The sequence below is a fragment of the Nyctereutes procyonoides genome, unplaced genomic scaffold, assembly GCF_905146905.1.
Source record: "Nyctereutes procyonoides isolate TBG_1078 unplaced genomic scaffold, NYPRO_anot_genome, whole genome shotgun sequence".
NCBI lineage: Eukaryota > Metazoa > Chordata > Mammalia > Carnivora > Canidae > Nyctereutes > Nyctereutes procyonoides.
The window spans coordinates 63,733,233-63,756,150 of NW_026575125.1; the positions used below are offsets into that span (position 1 = coordinate 63,733,233).

Below are 22,918 nucleotides of genomic sequence, written 5' to 3' on the forward strand. Positions count from 1 at the left end.
TAAAACAATTAATAATAAACATGAATAAACATGAAGGAACTCATTGATAATAATATAATAATAGTAGTGGACTTTAACACCTCACATCAATGCACAGATCATTTAATGAACAAGGAAGCAATGGCTTTGAATGACACACTGGAACAGATGAACCTAACAAATATATTCAGGACATTCCATTCTAAAGCAGCATAATGCACATTCTTTTCAAGTGCACATGGGACATCCTCCAGAATATGTCACATTCTAGGTCACATATGAGGTCTCCACAAGTACAAAAAGGTTGAGATCATACCATACATATTTTCTGACCACAGTGCTATGAAACTTGAAGGCAACAAAAGAAAAATAATGAAAAACCACAAATACATGGAGATTGAACAACATGCTACTAAACAGAGAATGAATGGGTCAACCAGGAAATCAAAGAACAAATAAAAAATACATGGAAACAAATGGAAATGAAATATAATGCTCCAAAACCTTTGTGATGCAGCAAAAGTGGTCAGAAGAGAGATGTATATAGCAATACAAGACTATCTCAAGAAGCAAGAAATACCTCAAATAAACAACCTAACCTTAGAAAGGAGCTAGAAAAACAACAAAAATGAATATGAAAGCTAGCAGAAGGGAAATAATAAAGACCACAGCAGAAAAAATGATATAGAAACAAACAGAAAAAAAACAGGAGAACAGATCAATAAAACCAGGAGTTGGTTCTTAGAAAAAATTGATCAAAAAGAAAAGGCAAATGACCCAAATAAATAAAATCACATATTAGAAAGGAGAAATAACAACCAAAACCACAGAAACATAAGCAATTACAACAGAATATTATGCAGGACGCCTGGGTAGCTCAGCTGTTGAGCATCTGCCTTAGGCTCAGGACATGATCCTAGAGGTCCCCACATTGGGCTCCCTGCAGGGAGTCTGCTTCTCCCTCTGCCTACATCTCTGCCTTCTCTCTCTGTCTCTCATGAATAAATAAATAAAATCTTTAAAGAAAAGAGAGAATATTATGAAAAACTATATGCCAACATATTACACAACCTGGAAGAAAAGAATAAATTCCTAGAAACATACAAACTACCAAAACTGAAAGAGAAAGAAATAGAACACTTGAATAGACCAGTAGCCAGCAAAGAAATTGAATCAGTAATTAAAAATCTACCAACAAACAGAAGTCCTATACCAGATGGCTTCACAGGTAAATTCTACAAAACATTTAAAGAAGAGTTAACACCCATTCTTCTCAAACTACTCCAAAATAGAAATGGAAGGAAAACTTGCAAACTCAATCTATGGTTTTGATTCCAAAACCAAACAAAGATTCCACTAAAAAAGAGAACAAAAGGCCAAATCTCTAATGAACATGGATGCAAAAATTCTCTATAAAATATTAGTAAACCAAATCCAACAGTATATTAAATGAATCATTCACCATGATCAAGTGCAATTTATTCCTGGGCTGCAAGGGTGGTTCAATATTGACAAATCAATCAATGTGATACACCACATTTAGAAAAGAAAGGGTAAGAACAATATGTTCATTTCAATAGATGCAGGGAAAGCATTTGGCAAAGTATAACATGGGCTCATGATAAAAACCCTCCACAAAATAGGGTTACAGGGAATAAACCTCAACATAATAAAGTCCGTATATGAAAAACCCACAGCTAATATCATCCTCAATGGGGAAAAACTAAAACCTTTTCTCTAAGGTCAGAAAAAACACACAATCTCCACTCACCACTGTTACTTAACATTGTACTGGAAGTCCTTGCCACAGCAGTCAGAAAAGAAAAATAAATAAAAAGCATCATATCGGCAAGAAGGAAGATGAAATGATACTCTATTTAGAAAACCTAAAAGACTGCACCCAAAAATTGCCAGAAGTGGCAAATTCGTACATTCATAGGATGTAAAATCAATGTTCAAAAATCTGTTGTATTTCTATATACCAACAATGAAGCAACAGAAAGAGAAATCAAGGAATTGATCCCATTTACAATTGGACCAAAAACCATATGAGACCTAGGAATAAACCTACCCAAAGAGCTAAAAGATTTGTAGTTTGAAAACTGTAGAATACTTGTGAAAGAAACTGAAGAGGCCATGAAGAAATGGAAAAAATTCCAACCTCATGGATTGGAAGAACAGATATTGTTAAAATGTCTGTATTACCCAAAGCAATCTATACATTTCACGCAAACCCTATCAAAATATAATCAGCATTTTTCAGAGGTAGAATAATCACAAAATTTGCATGAAACCTCAAAAGACTCCAAGCAGGCAAAGCAACTTTGAAAAAGAAAAGCAGAAGCAAAGACAACACAATTCCGGACTTCACCTTATATTACAAAGCTGTAGTGTTGAAAATAGTATGATATTGGCACAAGGTAGACACATAGACCAAAAGAACAGAACAGAAACCCAGAAATGAACCCATAACGATATGGTGAATTAATCTTTGACAAAGTAGGAAAGAATATCCAATGAGAAACAGTCTCTTCAAGAAATGGTGTTGGGAAAACTGGACAGCAACATACAAAAGGATGAAACTGGACTTCTTTACACCATACACAAAAATAAATTCAAAATGGATTAAAGACCTAAATGTCAGACAGGAGTCCATTAAAGTCCTAGAGAAAAATACAGGCAGTAACCTCTTTGAAATTGGCCATAGCAACTTCTTACTAGATATGTCTCCTGAGGCAAGGGAAACAGAAGCAAAAATGAACTATTGAGACTTTATCAAAGTAAAAAGCTTCTACACTGTGAAGGATGTTTCCTTTTTCCTTTTTCCTTTTCAACAAAACTAAAAGGCAACCTAAGTAATGGGGGAAGATATTTGCAATAAATGGTTAGTATACAAAGTATACAAAGAATTTCTAAAACTCAACGCCCCCCTCAAAAAAATCCAGTAGTAAAATGGACAGAAGCCATAAATAGACATTTTTTTTCAAAGAATACATCCAGATAACCACCACAGACACATGAAATGATGCTCAGCATAACTCATCATCAAAGGAACCTAAATCAAAACTACAATGAGATATCATCTAAAACCAACCAGAATGTCTAAAATTAACACAATAAACAAGTGTTGGCCAGGATGTGGAGAAAGGGAGTCAACCCTTTTACACTGTTGGTGAGAATGCAAACTGGTGCAGCCACTCTGGAAAACAATGGTACAGAGGTTCCTCAAAAAGTCAAAAATAGAACTACCCTATGATCCATCAATTGCACTTCTAGGTGTTTACCCAAAGAATACAAAAATACTAATTCAAAGGGATACATGCATCCAGATGTTTATAGCAGCATTATCAACAATAGCCAAATTATGAAAGAAGTCCAAATGTCCATCGATTGATGAATGGATAAAAAAAGGTGTGGTATAGGGGCACCTGGATGGCTCAGTGGTTGAGTATCTGCCTTTGGCTCAGGTAGCAATCCCAGGGTTTTGGAATCAATTCCCACTTCAGGCTCCCTGCAGGATGCCTGCTTCTCCCTCTGCCTATGTCTCTGCCTCTCTCTGTGTGTCTCTCATGAATAAATAAATAAAATCTTTTTTTAAAAAAAGGTGTGGTATATATACACATATATGTATATATATACACAATGGAATATTAGCTATACAGTAGAATGAAGCCTTGCCATGTGCAACGACATGGATAGACATGTGATGAGCACAGGGTGTCCTATGTAAGTGTTGAATTACTAAATTCTACACCTGAAACTACTATTACACTGTATATTAACTAACTGGAACTTAAATTAAAACTTAAGACAATAAACAAATAAGGCATGGAGACAAAAATATAGAATAAGGAATATAATCAATAATATTGTAAGAACTTTGTATGGTGATAGATAGTAACTACTTATTGTGGTGAGCATTTTTTATTGTGTGCAATTGTCAAATCACTATATAGTACATATGAAATTTATATAATATTGTATGTATATCTGAATAAAAGTTTTTGTAAGTTTTGAATAAAATAAGCTTAAAAACAGAGCATTGGTAAGTAGATATGCTAGACCTAATTTTGTTTTATCAAATATAATTATTTATTAGCTTTTAAGACACTTGTTTTATTTAAGATTTTATTTATTTATTCATGAGATACACACACACACACACACACACACACAGAGGCAGAGACATAGACAGGGAGAAGCAGGCTCCATGCAGGAAGCCTGACGTGGGACTCGATCCCGGGTCTCCAGGATCACGCCCTGGACCAAAGGTGGCGCTAAACCGCTGAGCCACCAGGGCTGCCCAAGACACTTGTTTTATTACAAAATCCTAATGTTAAATTAATAAAATACCTTTAAACTACAAGTACCTTATCATATACTCAGACATCAAATCTCACATTTTTAAACAAAATAAAGAAGATCAATTTCAAATACATAATGAGTTGGATAACAGAGGCATAAATAGAGCCTTTATTGGATAATTGATTTCCTGTTGTCTTAATTCTGCTTTGATACAATCCCACAAACCCTCATTCAAAATATATGACGATTAATGACCAGTGATATACAGCATCTCCTGGTAGCCTAAGTAGGACCACAAATACCTATTTGTTCCATACATTTTTGTTGACTAAATTAAGCTTTATTCTTACATTTCTAGCCCCAAGCAAATTATGCACATAAATCACTTATATATTCTACCAGTAAATAAAAGTGTTTGCACTGCTTCAAGCACTGACCATGAACAAGCTTGCAATTCACATTCTAGTTTAACACCCTTAAAATGTAGGTTGCATTTTCAGTTACTTTTTAGAGGATCTCTATGAAATTTTCCATAGCCACACTTTTGAAAAGTAATTATTAACAAATTATTCATCATATCTAAATAATCTATATACCCCTTAATTTACTGTACTGTAAACTTATTAGTTTTTTCTTAACCTTTTTAAAATTATCCACATAACGCCATCCTATACTGTCTACATATTCTCTAACCCATTCCCAGCAAAAATTTTGATTGGTATTTAAAATTTGTTTTAATAGCGTTAAAACTACACTTATTGACTTAGACTAGATATTGTTTTAGTGTTTTGTGAATCAAATTTAAATGGCATATAGTAAGATTTAAGGGCAGCTTCACCTAGAACCAAAGAGATAGTCTATTAAATGTCTTGTATCTAAAAAAATAAAATAATAAAATAAAAAAAAAGTCTTGTATCTTCCATTCTCAATTTTCCTGCAAAAATTAGTGGAAAAATTAAACATCCTCCTCTTTTAGGATTAGAGAAAGGATTAGTATTAGTATTAGGATTAGGATTAGATTCAATGCACACCATCTAGTGGTAAATTAGTAGGTAGCAGTATATAAGGACATACATGCATAGAGTGTTGAAACGAGATACGTGCACATATTTAATTCATCAAATAGTGGAAGCATAAATTTATCTCCACAAATAATTTGAATAGACTAAGAAGCTGCTTAATAACTTAAAAGCCTTATAAAGTACATCCCAAATCTGAAAGCCATAGGTAAAGCCCATTCTTTCTTCTTCCCTTGAAAGAATAAAACAAAAAATATCTTTCTTATCCCGCAAAAATCTATCTTTGGTTGTCACTTTGAGGAACTCTCTATTAAGATATTCAATTTATTCCACTAGATGTCTTTTAAATGTGATTTATGACTATAAAAGAGAAGATTTGTGTTTATACCTAGTAGAAAGGCCTTCTATATGAGTGAATGCATGCATAATTTGGATTTTCCTTTCAAGTTCATCATTTACTTTTTAAGATAATTTATTTCAAGATCAAATAAAACCCTCAAATTTAAAAATAGCCATAAAAGTTGCAGACCTCTGAAAACATGTCCATTGGCCCCTAGGGGTCTGTAGACCTCAGTTTGAGAGACACTGCCCTATGTTAAGCCTATAACATTAAGTTAAAAAACATATGTTACTGTCAAATTAGAGACATACACATGTTTGAAATATGATATTAACATTGATCCCTAATGTTTTTGTTGGCACTTCATTTCTCCTGCCTAGTCATTTTGTTTTCATGTAGATATGAAGCACTAATGCAGAGACTGCTATGCAACTAATGTGTTTCTAAATATTTTATTACAATTACATTCCTTGTTGTTAATCAGACCATACCTGAATACATGGAATATACTCTCCAGTGTTTAATTATGACCATATCAACAATTATTATTTTACTGTTAATTAATCCAGGAAACCTGATGACCATTTGCAAAAATATTCTCAAGTCTACTACAGCTCCATCAGTGAATTCTGAGAGCACATATTGCTCCAATATACTTTGCAGTAATGAGAAATCAGGGCATAACTTTTTCAAAATAACCATTTCCTCTTCAAGTCACTGCTCTCAATATTTTCTAATATATAAATGTCTTGCCTCAGGTTTCTGACAATTTACTCATTTATTTAAATATTTATTAAGCATATATCATGTGCAAAAGTATCATTAATATACTATGTCCTGAACATAAGTCTTTCTTTTAAGATTTTATTCACTTGAGAGAAAGAGAGAGAGAGAGAGCATGCTTTACGGGGGGTGAGGAGGGTCAGAGGGAGAGAGAGAGAGAATCACAAGCACACTCCATGCAGAGCATGGAGCCCAACATGGGGCTCAATCACAGGACCCATGAGATCATGACCCTAGCTGAAATCAAGAGTTGGATGCTTAACCAATGGAGCCATCCAGGCACCCCCGAACATAAGCCTTAAAACAATTTCAAATGGGTCGAGTCAAAAGAGCAAAAGTGTTTCTCAAAAATGTCTTTAATACTTCTCTTTAAAATTGAAGGATAGGAGCACCCGGCTGGCTCATTTGGAGGAGTGCACAATTCTCGATCTTGGGGTCATGAGCTTGACCCTGATATGGGGTGTAGAGATAACTTAAATAAATAAAACTTTAAAAAATTAAAAAAATAAAATCGAAGGATAGAAAGTGGGCAATGAATAGCAGAGATGGCAATAATTAAGACACTGATCCTGAAGAAAAGTTTAAGACAATTTTGATGGCTTTGCCTGAACTTAATACTTTTTATTAATGTATGGATATAATAACTTCCTAAAATTCAATTAATAAATAGAAGTATGGATTTTTAAGCTAGAAATGCTGTTAGATTTTATGAATACTACGCTCTCTTTTCATAGTTGAATAAATGAAGGGCCAGAGGTGTAAAAGTCATTTATTTCAAAGCTTGCTATATGAAAATTGTCTAATATATATAAGTTCTTTAATGTCTAATTCACTTTGTCCAACATCTAGCACATTACAGAATATAAACTTACTAATTAAGTGCTTTTGAGGAGAATGACACTTATTATCGACTGAAAGACAACCCTGACTTTTCTTAGGCTGCTGTAACAAGGTACCAAAAACTGGATGGCTTAACCAGAAATTTATTGTCTCACAATTATGAAGGCCAGAAGTCTGCAATCAAAGTATTGGGAAGGTTGGTTGTCTCTGAAGGCTATGAGAGAAGGCTCTGTTCTAAGCATCTCTCCTTGCTTATAAATGGACATCTTCATGTTCACATGGCATGCTCCCTTTATGTGTGACAGTATCCAAATTTCCTACTTCTATAAAGGTACCAGTTATATTGGATTAAAGGCTTACTTTACTCAACTGTCACCTCATCTTAAATTAACTACTTACATCTGCAATGAACCTATTTCAATATAAGGTCACATTATGAACTACTGGGCATTAAAACTTCAACACATGAATTTTGGGGTTGGGGGGAGGAAGCACAACTCAACCCATAATACTAAATACTTATTTTCTTTTTTTTAATAATAAATTTATTTTTTATTGGTGTTAAATTTACCAACACACAGAATAACACCCAGTGCTCATCCCGTCAAGTGCCCCCCTCAGTGCCCGTCTTTTCATAACAAGATTAGAGGTTGACTTTCTTTATTGTCCAAAAAGGTTATCAAATCCTGTGCCCCCACAAACATACCCAGAGATATTTATATCTAATTCCTGAAACCTGTGAATATGTTAGATCCCATGGCAAGAGTGAATTAAGGTTGCAGAGGCATTAAGGTTCCTAATCAGCTGACTTTAAAATAAAGAGATTACTTTAGACTATCTGAATGGGCACAATGTAATCACAAGGATCCTTAAATGTGGAAAATAGATTCAGAAGAGTGTCAGAGTGATGAGATATGAGAAAGATTTGATTTGCCATTGCTAGCTTTCAAGATGAACATGGCCATACGCCAAGGAATGTGGGTAGCCTCTAGAAGCTAAAAAAGGTAAGGAAATAAATTATTTCCCAGAGGCTTTAGGGAAAAAATGCCTGGTGACACCTTGACTTTTAGCCCAATGATACTTATTTCAGACTTCTAACTGCCAAAACAGTAAGATAAGTTGTTTTATTTTTTTAAAAGACTTATTCGAAAGAGAGAGAGAAGGAAAGAGAGAAAAAAAAGAGAAAGCACATGTGTGGGATGGGCAGAGGGAGAGAAAATTTCAAGCAGACTCCATGCTGAATGTAGAGCCCAATGTGGGGCTCAACCTCAGGATCCTGAGATCATGACCTAAGCCAAAACCAAGAGTCAGATGTTTAGCCAGCTGTACCACCTAGGTACCCCAATACATGTGTTATTTTAACCCACTATGTTTGTAGTGATTTCTTACAATAGGAAATAAAAAACCAAGTACAGTTCTTGTAGATATTACTGACAGTGACCCCAATACATCCATATTCTTTTGTAACACTCTGTTGACAATTAGGAAAAATATTGTTTCAATGGTAAGGCCATTACTATCACCAAAATAATTCGATTCACTCAGACTCAACAATTTTACCCATGTAAAATACCCATACCCGTGTAGCTATTCTTTCAATGAGATAGACGCCAAAATGGAGCAAAGCTGATGTATATTAGATAGATAATACATCAATTACATATTTCTTTACATATGTGAAAACCGTCAAAAAGAAATTAAGAAATTTTTCTTATTATCAGCTCTTAAAAGTCTAAGTTGTACAGGAAGTCATATTTCACTTTGTAACAGTGGTTCTCAGAGTGTAATGTGTATATGAACCACCTGAAGATCTTATTAAAATGCAGAGTCTGATTCAGTAGGTCTTGGTTGAGACCAGAGATTCCATAATTTCTAAGAAGTTTCTAGGTGATGCTCATGCTGGTACTCCATGGAACACACTTTGAGGAGCAAGAATTAAATAGATACAGATGCATTAAATCCTACCAGAAAAGTAAATTGGCTAGACATCACTATAAATACTGTGTGTTTTTTTTTAAATGTCTCTTTACATTAAGCACTAGCAGTTGGGGAAGGAAGAAAAAACTCAAACTGATCTTTAGCATCTTTTAAGCATTCATTGTTAATAAAAGTGAGCCTAGAGGTTCCAAATAAGATGATCATTTTAGTAACTTACATACATATTCAAAAATAAGTTCATGTTGTCTCAGGATAGTGGAGATAAATCAATGCTGAGCATTCTATGCCTAATGTAATATTGCCCACTACCATAGACTGTATTTTTTCTTCCATATTTCATAATGTCTCAGATCTCTATTGAAGAAATTTCAATACAACTAGCAGGTCTATGAAAAGGCAAAACTATTTGTAGGATGGGTCTTAGATAATTACTTTCCTAAGTGGCATAACTACTTCATCCATAAAATACACAATACATAGACCAAGTCAATCAAGTAAGACAGTATGTATATATAAAGAAACATATTAAAACAATATATTACTAAAACAAACAAGCAAGAAAACAATATATTAGTGTAGTAAAACAAAACCTGAACAAGAAATGCTTTTTCCATTGCTTAGTACTTGACAATTGAAAAAAAAATAGTGTATGGGTCTATCTGCCTTTTGCCTCTAAAGCCATTGGAAGTTAACACAATGATCCCTTTCTCCCAAACCTTGGCTTTTCTATTCAAAATTTGTATCTCCACTGATATAAAAAGGAAAATGTCACAGGCATTAAATACTTAGAAAGAGAAAAGTTAGGGGTAATTATATACATACACATGCACACACACACAAACATATAAACAATTTATAAAAACAAATAAAGATGGGCCTCATTCTAGCTCTTCAGTCTGTAACCTAGTAAAGAGTACAGCATCTAGAATGACACCTGCTTTAAATCTCTGGCTCTGCAACTGACTACTTGCATGACCTTAGACAAGCATCATGCACAAATTCTTGTCTACATAAGAAAAGTGACTACTTAGGGCATTTTTGCATTTAAGAATCTTAAAATAAATTTCCACCAACTCCAAGGGAAACAAGGCTACAAAAACGTTTCCCTAAATTTTTGCCACTCTGACAACATACTTTTCATTAGTTTCAGGTATACAATTTAGTGATATGACAAGTTTATGAGTTTATGCATTATGCTATGTTCACCACAAGTATAACTGTCAATTGTCCCATTACATTGCTATTACAACATCACTAACTGCAGTCCTTAGGATCTTCTTTTTATTCCTGTGACTTATTCATTCCAAAACTGGAAGCCCATATATCATTCTCCCCTTTTCCGATTTTGTTCAAACCCCTATTTCCCTCCATTTTAAAGATTCTAAGGATCAACCCAATTAGAACATAACTCTAGTTGTAAAACAATAGGATACCAAGAAGGTAGGACAGCTGCTATTGTAGAGTTCTTTATAGATGACAAATGTATAGTATAGCATTTAGTTGACATGATAAAATCTCATTTATTCAGTTGCCATGTATCTAGATCTCCAGTTAATCCAGAAAATATTTCTACTAGTTGGTATATGGATGACTCCATTTGCACAAACAGGTTTCAGTTTATTGTCTTGAAATTTTACACAGACCAGAAAGGTCTCAGGGTGTTAATGATAGCTTCTGAATATACTAACATCTCCAGATCCCTTCTAATTCAAAATATATTTTTCTAAAATTCTCATTACTTACTTCCAAACCAGTATGCCTAGATATAAGTATATCTATACAAGTATATTAAGACACCACTAACTTCATGTTTAGCTGACTCCACTGTAAAATTAAAATCAACAATTCAAGTATTTTGACTCTGGGGTTACAATACACAAAAATATATAATTCCTTCTGGAAGTACAATTTTTGAAGCAGAACTAATTAAATACCTTGAAAATTATATTTTGTACAAAATGTAATGTCATTCTTTTCAACCAAGACAGAGCAAGTGTGTTTTAGTAAAATATCTAAAAAGAAATATAAGTGTACACCATTTGGTCAAGTTTAGAAATCAATGATTTTGTAGAAGTAGTATGCTATTCATGGAAAACATTATAATATAAAACACACACACACACACACACACACATATACACATTGGGCTGGGACTCGAGAGACTTAGATTCTTGCTAAAGCTCTGCCTAAGATTCACTGCATATTACCTTGGTCAAGTATAGTTTGGTGATTAAGAGTCAAAGCAGACCTATGTTTGAATCCTGACTGTGACATTTTGTAGTTGTATGGCCCCAGGGAAGTCAACTACTTTAAGTTACTGTTTTTGCATTTGTAAAATGAGAAATAATACTAGAAACTATCTCATAGGGATGTGGTGAGGTTTAAATGCGAAAACATATATAAAGTTGTTAGCACAATGCCTGGCATTAAGTGCTTAATAAATATTAGCATTTATTAATTCTGTTAAGTTACTTCACTTCTCTAGACTTCAGCTTCCTCATACATAAAATGGGGGGACTAGCTTATCATTATAAAATCCCCTCCAGCTCAAACTAAAACTTAAATGAGAAAAGTCCAATGCCATCCTCTTATTCAGACAGGAATTGTAAAATAAACCTTAAAACATGAATACCACACTCTTATTTTTTTATATTTTATTTTAAGCTTTCTAAAATGGGTAGCATAACGCTAAGCATTACATATTCTATCTAGAGTGTCCGAGTTTTGAACAGTTTAGTCTATTGGTCTACATGTAAATGTCTGGGTAAGTCTTATTAATTACTATGAAATGGCTACAAACTAAAACACTTTGAGGGAATTTGCATAATGTAGGTAATAAGAGAAAAAGTCGAGAATAAAGGATTTGATTTAAAATAAATAACATTCATTGTTCACTAATAATGATATAGGAAAATGATTTTTAAATGTAAAGCTTATTATACTTATTCTAGAATGTTTTTTATCCATGTTTGTTAAACCACAAACTTTGATGTATAATGGCTGGGAAGTAGAAGACAAAGTGAAATCTGTAGAAAACCTCTATATTAAATTGTAATCACACTTTCCTTCAAATATAACTAAGCTTTATGAAACAATGAAGTTTGAAGCCGAAGGGGTAGATATACTGATATACAGTAGCAATTATGGCAGCCATCACAATGATAAGCTCTGACTCAATATATGTACACATGAAAACTACCAGTGATAGACAATGTAAAGCAGTGATTGCAAGATACATTGCAACAAAAAGAGTAAACAATTAGTAGGTACTAGCAAAGCATACATGATGTAATGTCATCAAAGAGAAATACAGAAAATAGAAAATGACTTAGTATTTTTAAAACTGGGAAAATTACAGATAGAACCACTTCTGGGATAATGTCCCTTTGGTCTCCTTTATGAAGACAGTATATATTGGGGGGCCACCCACTATATAGCTATATCCATGTTGCCTATTCTCTGATTCACATTCAAGTTTATTCAGTCACTGGAGGGTCTCTTATCTGACCAATGATGAATACATTTTCACACATATACAGTTCTCTCTATAACAATCATACTTTGCTACCCAAGAAATTGGGATACAAAAAAAAAACATGCATAGTTATAGATATTTCAAATAATCATCTGGGTGCTGTAGGCAGAGGATAAAGAATGAGGTTGCACGGTCCCAATACTTAAGAAGGGGTTTAAAATCCAGTTGAGAAATTTAGTCTAACACACGCACACACACAAATAAGGGGATGATATAAAACAGGCTATAAGAAAGTGACAACTACAAGAACCTTATGATGTAGGAGTTCTAGAAAAGGTGAGCTTAATAATAATTGGGTTACACTTGGAAGGCACTTATGGAGAGGTGTAACTTGAGTCTCCAAATTGGGGAAGATCTGAATAGGCAGAAAGCGAGGGCATCCTGGATTAAGGGAGTGGTAGTGGTGAAAAGAGCAAAGCTCTGGAGGTAGATTGTTCAGGTATATTGAGGAGAATCGTGCACTGAAAAATCAAGTAAAATAAGGTTCCCATGATACAATGAAGCCAGATTATTAAGTTTTTGCAATCTGACTGGAATTAGACTTGGAAGAATAAAAAAAAATTTCCAAGAATATTTTGGTGAAGAAACTGATTTGCTAAAACGAGTGTTCACTAACCATTATTAATCTGGCAGGATGAATTAGGGATTTGGGGCACAAGTGAAAACTGGTTAGGAGGTTCCTGGAATGACTACATGGGTGATGAGAGCTTAGATTGTAGAATAAAGGAAGAATTATAGGAGTGAGCTTTCAAAGGAAAATTCACCAGGATTTGATAATCACTTAACTATAAGAAACGAGAAAAAAAACAGAGCTCTCCGTGAAATAGTCAGGAGTTAACACTACTGTAAAATTTTTCTAACAAGGACAAACAGGCAGGTTGTTCCTCACAACTGCTAAGTAATATTGCCCCTCTCAAAGAAGGAGAGTTAGTTAGAAAGGATCTCCCAAACAGAATTTTACTTTCTTGTTTTACACAGAGGATGAAAGGAAGGAAGCCTCAGTACCAAACCAGAAAGGGAAACCAAGGCTTTGTAAGAAACCATTCCAAGAAAGAAAAAAAGAGAGAAGAAAGTTAAATTTTTTACTCTGAGTCTCCCCAAAAAGTTTAAGTTTCAAAATCACTGAGTGGCACCTCAAATCAGGGTTCACTCAAAATTAAAAGTTGGATTTGCTTGAATAATTAGTGTTCTTTTTTAAAATGGTTTCTCATCTCAGTAATTTCTATTCCACAAATTACTTTCCGAGTTCTTTCAATTATTACAAACCTGACATCTGTAGATTAAGAACTTGCTTTCTTAAATTCATCAGGTCCATTTGGGGTCTGGGTATTCCCAGTAAGCCAGATTCAAAATAACTGGCAGATCCCTCTCCAGCAAGAGGCGCTTGAAATACCACACAGACAACTCCCCAGCCCTTTCGGCCCGGAGCTCAGCCCCACCTCCTCCAGCGAAACAGAAAAGGCGCCTGCGCAAACTCCATGTCTATTCTTCTCGCCACGAACTCCCCCCTCCCCCCAAGATCTCAATGCGCAAGCGCGGCACTCAGTGCGTTTGAGTAGGGCTGTGAGAAATCTGCTGTCCAGTGAAATCTAGAAGTGGTAGAATTGACTACCAACCCCCCGCCTCCTTTCTTCGCAGGCAGAGGTGCCACTTCCTCCTACTCCGAAGCCAGAGCGCATCCCAAACATTGCCGTCTCTCGGAGCAAGGTCCTTTGCTCTCTAGCAATACCCACTATATCCCTAGCCTCAGCTCTTTTTTAACCTCATGCTGCTGCCAGCTTTGGCTCAAATAGTAGAGGCAGTTAGCTCCCCAAAAGACGCAGGGGTTTGTTGGCAGCCTCTTTAGGCCTCTGGATCTATAAGCCCCCCACTGGGCAGAGCATTAGCTCCTTGCCTTGCTCATCCTCCTTCGCCCTTCACACCCACCCAGGCTGGGTCCTTACCTCGGGGCGTGGTGCGGTCACGGGAAGGATCGGAGAATCCCAAATCAGGCCGGTGCTGGAGCAGGCAGATTCAGCAAGATTTTTCCTGGGTCTCACTGTCTCCTCAGACAATGAAATCAGCGTGTCCGATCATCAATTCTCATCATGATTGTGACGTCACAAAAGACAGCGACCAATGGGAGCACGAGATCAGCTCCGGACAGTCCCTGGCCTCAGCCCAGAACCCAAGAGTGGGGAGAGGGGGAGGAAAGATAGCTGCCTGCAGTGGGGCTGCCTCTCCTCCGCACATATCAGCTGTGTCCAAGGCCAGACCTCTCTGTACCTCTCTCTTCCTGAATAGCTGTGGACACCCAACATCCCTGTGACTATAGTAGTTATATGCCTCCATTTGGGCAGGTGCTGCCTGGTCTTACAATTTGAGATTCTTTTTTCAGCAGAATTTTTGCATGCCAAACTCAAATGATCACATACAGAATTAATAGTTGTTTTTTTTTTTGTGTGGTCAGTGTTCAATTGACATGTACATACTCAGTGTTACTAAAATCAAGAAGGTCTCCATCAATCCTTTGGAATTTATCAATAAAAGCAAGTGTACTGTTTTATGTGACCCGCTGACTCTGCGACTAAAACAAGAAATTAAAACTATGAGTTCTATTAACCTAGCCTCAATCCCTGTTCTGCCAGAAGTTACTTGCATGATCACCATTACACCCTTGCAGAAAAGAAGCAAGCAAGCAAAAAAGAAAGAACTTAAACCATATGTTTATCTGTTAACACACACTTGGTACCCTCCCCAAATTTGCTGGGTGCCATGAGAGATGTACAATTTATTGGTCCTATGCTATTACAGAATCTATAACATCATTCAGAAGGCAAGATTAGCATGCATTCACGACAATAAAATTAAGTACATTGTTAGGTGCTCAATCATCAACTATAGACAAGAGATACATTGTTTAATGACTGGAAATACTAATGAGGTGATAATAGTGGGGAAGAATTTTATTTTGTAATTGAAACTTGAGATGGTTCTTGAATGGTGAAGAAGAGAGGACTGAAACCACTGTCTTAACAAAGAAAGAATAAGCAAAAGTAGGAAAGCATAGATACATGTGCTATGAGGAAATCCATGATGAACTCAGCTTAGCAAATAGAGAGCATATATGAGAACTAGTGGGGAAATAGGCTGATAATAAACGTCTTTGAAAGTAGACAGAGAGCTTTCATTTTATTAAAAGCAACTGAAGACCCTAGGGCAAGAAGACCCTCAGTCTTCTACAATCATCTACAAAGCAGCTTGAGTGATTGTTTTAAGAGGAAAGTCAAATCATGCCCAGCTCCAGATTGTCCAATAGTTTACATTCATATATACTATAAACTGCGTATTTCCTACCATAGTTTCAAGGTCCTAAATGAGCTGGCCTTTACCATATTTCTGTCCTCAACTTTTGTCATTCTTCAATTAACTTACTTTCAAATCACATGGGCCTTCTTTCCATTTCTCAAACAAACTAATCTCAGGATCACATCAGGACCCTTACACAATTGTTCAGTTTGATCTCTGTATTACTTTACTCCATCATTTGATTCACATCTCTGCTCAAATGTAACTTCTTTAAAATTAATCTTTTTAAGATTTTTAAGAAGTCACACTGCAACCCTATTTCAAATTGTGATCTTCTCAACATTTCATCTACTTCCCTATATTCCTTTCCTGTTTTATTTTTGTTCATAGCACTTATTGCTATGTAACATACTCTATGTATTTAGTTGTTGCAAATATAAGCTCCATAAGGGCAGGATTTTTTGTCTATCTTATATATTTTTATATCCCTGGCATCTAGAAGAGTCCTGGATATAAGGTAGAGAAATCAGTAACTATTTGTTGAATGAATGACTGAAAGCAAATTTTTGAAGTAATTAGTCATCAATTTGCAGTTTGAATCCGATTGACGACAGGCTGGAGAAAGAAAGATCAGTTAGACAGTTGTAATGGTAATACATTTTCTAGATGACTTGGGCATAGATCAGGATAATAAGAGCAGCAATGAAGAGAAATTATTGAATTTCAAATAAAGAATGATTAGGATGAAAATGGAGGATTCAGATATGGCCTACCTATTATAGAGTAAGTAATTACTGCATAGTTTATTTAATCATTTTTTAAGTAGTCTCCATATCCAGCATGGACCCCAATGCAGGGCCTGAACTCCCGACCCTGAGATCAAGACCTGAGCTGAAATCAAGAGTTGGAGGCTTAACCAACTGAGACACCCAGGTACTGCAGTACCTACTGTATACCCTGAACTGAGGTGATTTGAGAGAAAAAGAAAAGAAGGATCCCAACCCTTAGAGAATTTATAGTCCAACTGACAAGAAGACAAATATGAAACCAGAGTACAAAAAAGTAATTAAATTCATCCAGTCGCTTATTCTTCTTTTCCCTTCACACTCTATGTCCAAGTCATCTCTGAATCCTGTAGGTGGCACCTTCAAAATATGTCCGAAATCTGAGAACACCTTATTTCTTCCATTACTACTACAACTACAACAAAGTCACTATCATTTTTAGCTTGAACCACGAAAAATCATCTTACATGGTTTGCTATTTTCTACTACTACCTTCTTTAATACTTTCTCTTAACTGCTGTCAAAATATTCTTTATAAAGTTGAATAGAACCATATTACTCCCCAACCTAAAGCCCTCTAAATGCTTCCCAACACATTAACAATAAAATCCAAAATCCTTGTTATGGTTTATTTCCTACCACTTCTTTCTACCTTGGTTCACTATGCTACACTGATTTTTTTTTCTCCTTATTTCTTTCTGGAAATCCTGTTCCCTCTTTGGAGACTTTGCACTTGCAATGCCTTCTTAGAAAACTCTTCCAGACCTTCACATAGCATACTACTACTTCACTCAGGTGGCCAGCTAAAACTTACCACCTCATATGTGTCTTTGTGGGACAATCTGTTTAAAATAGCATCCCCAAATCACACTATCTCCTCCATTCTCTTGCTGTGCATTATTCTTCTCAAATAACTCTGGGAAACCACATAATTTGTTTATTTATTTTGCCTTTCCCTAATGGGTTAGGATTTTATTTCTCTTATTTATTGTTATATCCCCAGTACCTAGAATTGTACCTGGCATGAAACTTTGTTGAATGAATGGATGTAGAAAAGCATAGATTGTGTCGTGTAAGCTAGAATAATTGGTTTTTAGAAATCAGAGATATTTCTTGTACCATGTCATAGATATCCATCCCTATTCTACACGCAATGTATCAATTAAAACCATGTTTATTGAATTTGTGGATAAAAAATATCTGGGAAAATAATTAAAGCATGGATATTAACCAAGATTTCAAAGATCTCGAAGACTCAAAATTCAAATGCAGCAAGATCAAATTTGAGAGCACTGAACAGTTAAGTCTTACTTTTAGGTTTATAAAAAAGCAACTGCACAAGTACAGGATGGGCAATAAACACTTAAGATGGGCAAATTTTATTTAAAAAATTTACAAATTCAGTATGAGCTGATATACCATAGCTATTAAGGAAGATAATTAAGACTTAAACTACATTTAAAAAGTTAACATCTAAAGCAAGAAAGAGTCCTATAATCCTTAACCCTGATCAGACAAAATCTGCTCTATTCAGTCGATTATTTTTTTTTAAATTCATAAATGGGGGCACCTGGGTGGCTTGCTCAGTTAAACATCTGACTCTTGATTTCAGCTCAGGTCATGATCTTTGGGTCCTGAGATTGGGCACCACATGGAGCTCTGCACTCACCACGGAGTCTCCTTAGGATTCTCTTTCTCCCTCTTCCCCTTCCTTGCTTGCACGATAGATAGATGATAGATAGATAGATAGATAGATAGATAGATAGATAGATGATAGATAGATAGATAGATAGATAGATAGATAGATAGATAGATGATAGATAGATAGATGATAGATTAAAATATTTTTAAAATTTCATAAATGGCTGCATCTAGAGAAGAGAGACCAGGAATGATGAAACACCTTAAAAAATATATGATGTGAGGCAAGGCTCCAGGAAGTGAGGATGTTTAGTTAAATTCAAGAAAGATCTGGAGAAAATAGAACTACCTTCAAATAGTTGAAAGACTACCAGAAAAGAAAGACAGACTTATTGTGTGGTTCTCAAAAAGACAAAACCAAAGCCAAAAATGAGAACTGATAAGGGGGCAAGTTTCAGTTTAACATTCAAGTGTTCAAAAATGATGGGGGCTGCTTTGTGAAGTCAAAAGGCATCAGATCACTAGAAATGCTTAAGCATAATAACCATCAATCAGGAAGAAAGGCTCATCTATGTTGTGTGACTGCTAAAATCCATTCCAAAATGAATTTTTCATTTTCTTTTTTACAGATTTATTTATTCATGAGAAACACAGACTGAGAGAGGCAGAGACACAGGCAGAGGGAGAAGCAGGCTCCTCGCAGGGAGCCCGATGGGGTACTAGATCCCGGATGCCGCCGGGATCATGACCTGAGCCGAAGGCATGTGCCCAACCGCTGAGCCACCCAGGCGTCCCCCAGCATGAAATTTTCTAATCTTTGTGTCGTATCAGATAAGAATTAGTTCAGAATATGCCTTCAAAGTAGAAGAGGGTTTGGTTTTTTAGGATTTGGTTTGGTGGAGCTGAATAGGAGGGAAGTTCTAGGTTGGAGTGCCACTAATAAAAGACAAAAAATTACTGCTTTCCAGTTCCTCAGTAGATAGAATCTAAATAAAACATTTTCGCAGTGCATTTTGGGTCAGTGTGGGGCTCTGTGCACCAAAGAAAGTGCTTTCTTTTCTTTTTTTAAAAAATATTTTTAAAATTTATTTATGAGAGAGAGAGAGACGTAGGCAGAGGGAGAAGCAGGCTTCCCACTGCGAGGCTTATGAGGACTGGATCCCAGGACCCCAATCTCAGGACCCCGGAATCCTGGGATCACAACCTGAACCAAAGACAGACGCTCAATCACTGATCCACCCAGGGACCCCAAAGAAAGTGCTTTTGACCTTTATTTTTGCTGTTTAAACGTTCCGCATTAATAAGCAATTCATTTCCAGTTCATCTTAACAAAGTCAGTCACTTATTAAAATATGTGAAGCCTGACCATATTATCCCAAACCACAGCTATTAACAATATGGCTTGCTAGGATTAAAAAAAAGTTTTCAAAAACTAACTTCTAAGGTACTGAAAATTAGATTGATCTCCCTGGTAGGGCCAATCTTGACTAATTAGAGGCTCAATGCTTTTTTATAGATTATTGAGGCTCTTTCACTTTTTTGCTGTCCAACTTTTAGACATTTTCAGCTTACTGATATTGCCAATCAAATGTGTACATCAAAAATTAATGAGAAAATTAAAATTAGCTGCTGTCCTTTAAATGTTCTTGATACAAAGCAAAACAATTTTAAAATGAAAATGCAAAAAAAAAAAGAAAACGCAATGTTAAATTTATATGTTCTCAATAGACTTCATACATTCTCAATAGACTTCAATTATCCATGACAGTCTTATTCTTAGGATCCTGGTTAGTTAAAAAGATGCCAGTTGAAAAAAATTGCCTCAGCTGTGGGCCAGGTCAGAGTAAAATCAAGAAGAAAAATATACTATGGCACAAACCTTTGGTGGGAACCTCCTCAGAATCATCAACATATCCTCTTCTGCTCTGAAGATAGTTTTTTGAGAAGTATTTTATTTAAATTTCAGTTAGTTAACATACAGTGTAATATTAGTTTCAGGTGTACAGTCTAGTGATTCAACAGTTACATCAACATCTGGTGCTCATCACAAGTGCATTCCTTAATCCCCATCACTTATTTAACCCATCCCCACCACCACCTACCCTCTGGTAACCATCAGTTTGTTCTCTAAAGTTTCCTGTTTCTTGGTTTGCCTCACTCTTTCTCTTCCCCTATTGTCATTTCCTTTGCTTTTCAAATTCCACATATGAAGGAAATCTTATGGTATTTGTCTTTCTCTGATTGGCTTATTTTGCTTAGCATATACTAACTCCATGTCATTGCAAATGGCAAGATTTCATTATTTTATATTGCTGAATAATATCCCATTTTATATACATACCACAACTTCTTTATCCATTCATGAGTGGATGAACATTGTGACTCTTTCCATAATTTGGCTATTGTTGATAATGCTGCTATAAGTATCAGGGTGCATGGATCCCTTCAAATTACTATTTTTGTGTTCTTTGGATAAATACCTAGTATAACTCTATAAATAACCTCTACAGAATATTATATTTCTTCTTTGTACTTTTGTTATTAAGGGACTTCATTTTATAGAAAATATATTTAATGAAATTTGTTCTCCTAGTAAATGTCAAAAATGAAACTGATTTTGAAGTTGCACTGTGGTTTTTGAGATGCAATGCAATGTGTATTACTAATATTCTTATTTGTTTCTACTTAAACCAAGCATGTTTTCCCCGGACCGATAGCATAATCATCTGGAAATTTGTTAGAAATGTAAATCTGAGGGCCCTACCCACAGATTAAGAAACTCTGAGAGTAAGACTCAGCAACCACTGTTTTACAAGCCCTCTAGAGAATCCTTGTGTATGATAAATATTGAAATCCAATTTATTAAGTTATAAGTTATAAGAGGGAATATCAGAAGCAATTTCATTGCACAAACTTTGATTTAGCTCCTATTATGTTCAGTCTTATATAATTTGCTAAAATCATGATTTTTGTCCTCAAAATATTTGTAGACTAATTCAGTAGTCAAAGACTTAAAGAGAAAATGCAAAATAGTGACATAGAGATGGAATGGGGGGGCAGGAATTGTGAGTGGATCCAGGAAAACTAAAGTTATGAGTGTAAGTGATTGTCCTTGTATCATGGAGTTCTATATCTCATATGTCCACAGCTATATTCCTCATATGGCTCCAGATGCTTTTCCTTTTAGTCACGCTATTGATGGCAAGATAAAGCAAGAGACCAGAGCCTCAGTTATTCTAACTTGGCAGTTGTGCAATAGCAAAACATTTAAAAAGGAAAAAAAGAAAGAAAGAAATATTTTTTATACATCCAGGAAAAAGTCCACTTATAAATATCTCCCTTGAGCACATAATAAAATTGATTCTTGTTTTTCTAATTCCATATTGAAATATATCTGCAGAATTTTACCAGATATGTAGGGGACCTACATATTTGTGTTGATTGACTTCAGGAAGCAATTTGAAACCTATTTATATAAGAAAAGAATTAGACTACTTTCTCAATGTTAAACCTAACTTTGTTTTGTTTTGTTTTGTTTTAATAAATTAATTTTTTATTGGTGTTCAATTTACCAACATACAGAATAACACCCAGTGCTCATCCCGTCAAGTGTCCCCCTCAGTGCCCGTCGCCCATTCACCACCACCCCCCGCCCTCCTCCCCTTCCACCACCCCTAGTTCATTTCCCAGAGTTAGGAGTCCTTATGTTCTGTCTCCCTTTCTGATATTTCTCACACATTTCTTCTCCCTTCCCTTATATTCCCTTTCACTATTATTTATATTCCCCAAATGAATGAGAACATACACTGTTTGTCCTTCTCCGATTGACTTACTTCACTCAGCATAATACCCTCCAGTTCCATCCACGTTGAAGCAAATGGTGGGTATTTGTCATTTCTAATGGCTGAGTAATATTCCATTGTATACATAAACCACATCTTCTTTATCCATTCATCTTTCGATGGACACCGAGGCTCCTTCCACAGTTTGGCTATTGTGGACATTGCTGCTTTAAACATCGGGGTGCAGGTGTCCCGGCGTTTCATTGCATCTGAATCTTTGGGGTAAATCCCCAACAGTGCAATTGCTGGGTTGTAGGGCAGGTCTATTTTTAACTCTTTGAGGAACCTCCACACAGTTTTCCAGAGTGGCTGCACCAGTTCACATTCCCACCAACAGTGTAAGAGGGTTCCCCTTTCTCCACTTCCTCTCCAACATTTGTGGTTTCCTGCCTTGTTAATTTTCCCCATTCTCACTGGTGTGAGGTGGTATCTCATTGTGGTTTTGATTTGTATTTCCCTGATGGCAAGTGATGCAGAGCATTTTCACATGTGCATGTTGGCCATGTCTATGTCTTCCTCTGTGAGATTTCTGTTCATGTCTTTTGCCCATTTCATGATTGGATTGTTTGCTTCTTTGGTGTTGAGTTGAATAAGTTCTTTATAGATCTTGGAAACTAGCCCTT

At 35.6% G+C, this 22,918-nt stretch overlaps 1 protein-coding gene across 1 annotated transcript in view; it reads right to left on the minus strand.

Annotated features, from left to right (window-relative positions):
* Positions 1-14,735, minus strand: part of HDX (highly divergent homeobox) — a 231,231-nt gene extending 216,496 nt beyond the window's left edge. The window contains exon 1 of the mRNA XM_055337277.1: positions 14,683-14,735. The gene's annotated coding sequence lies outside the window, so the exon portion shown is untranslated. The remainder of the gene's footprint in view (positions 1-14,682) is intronic.
* Between the last annotated feature and the right edge of the window lie 8,183 nt (positions 14,736-22,918).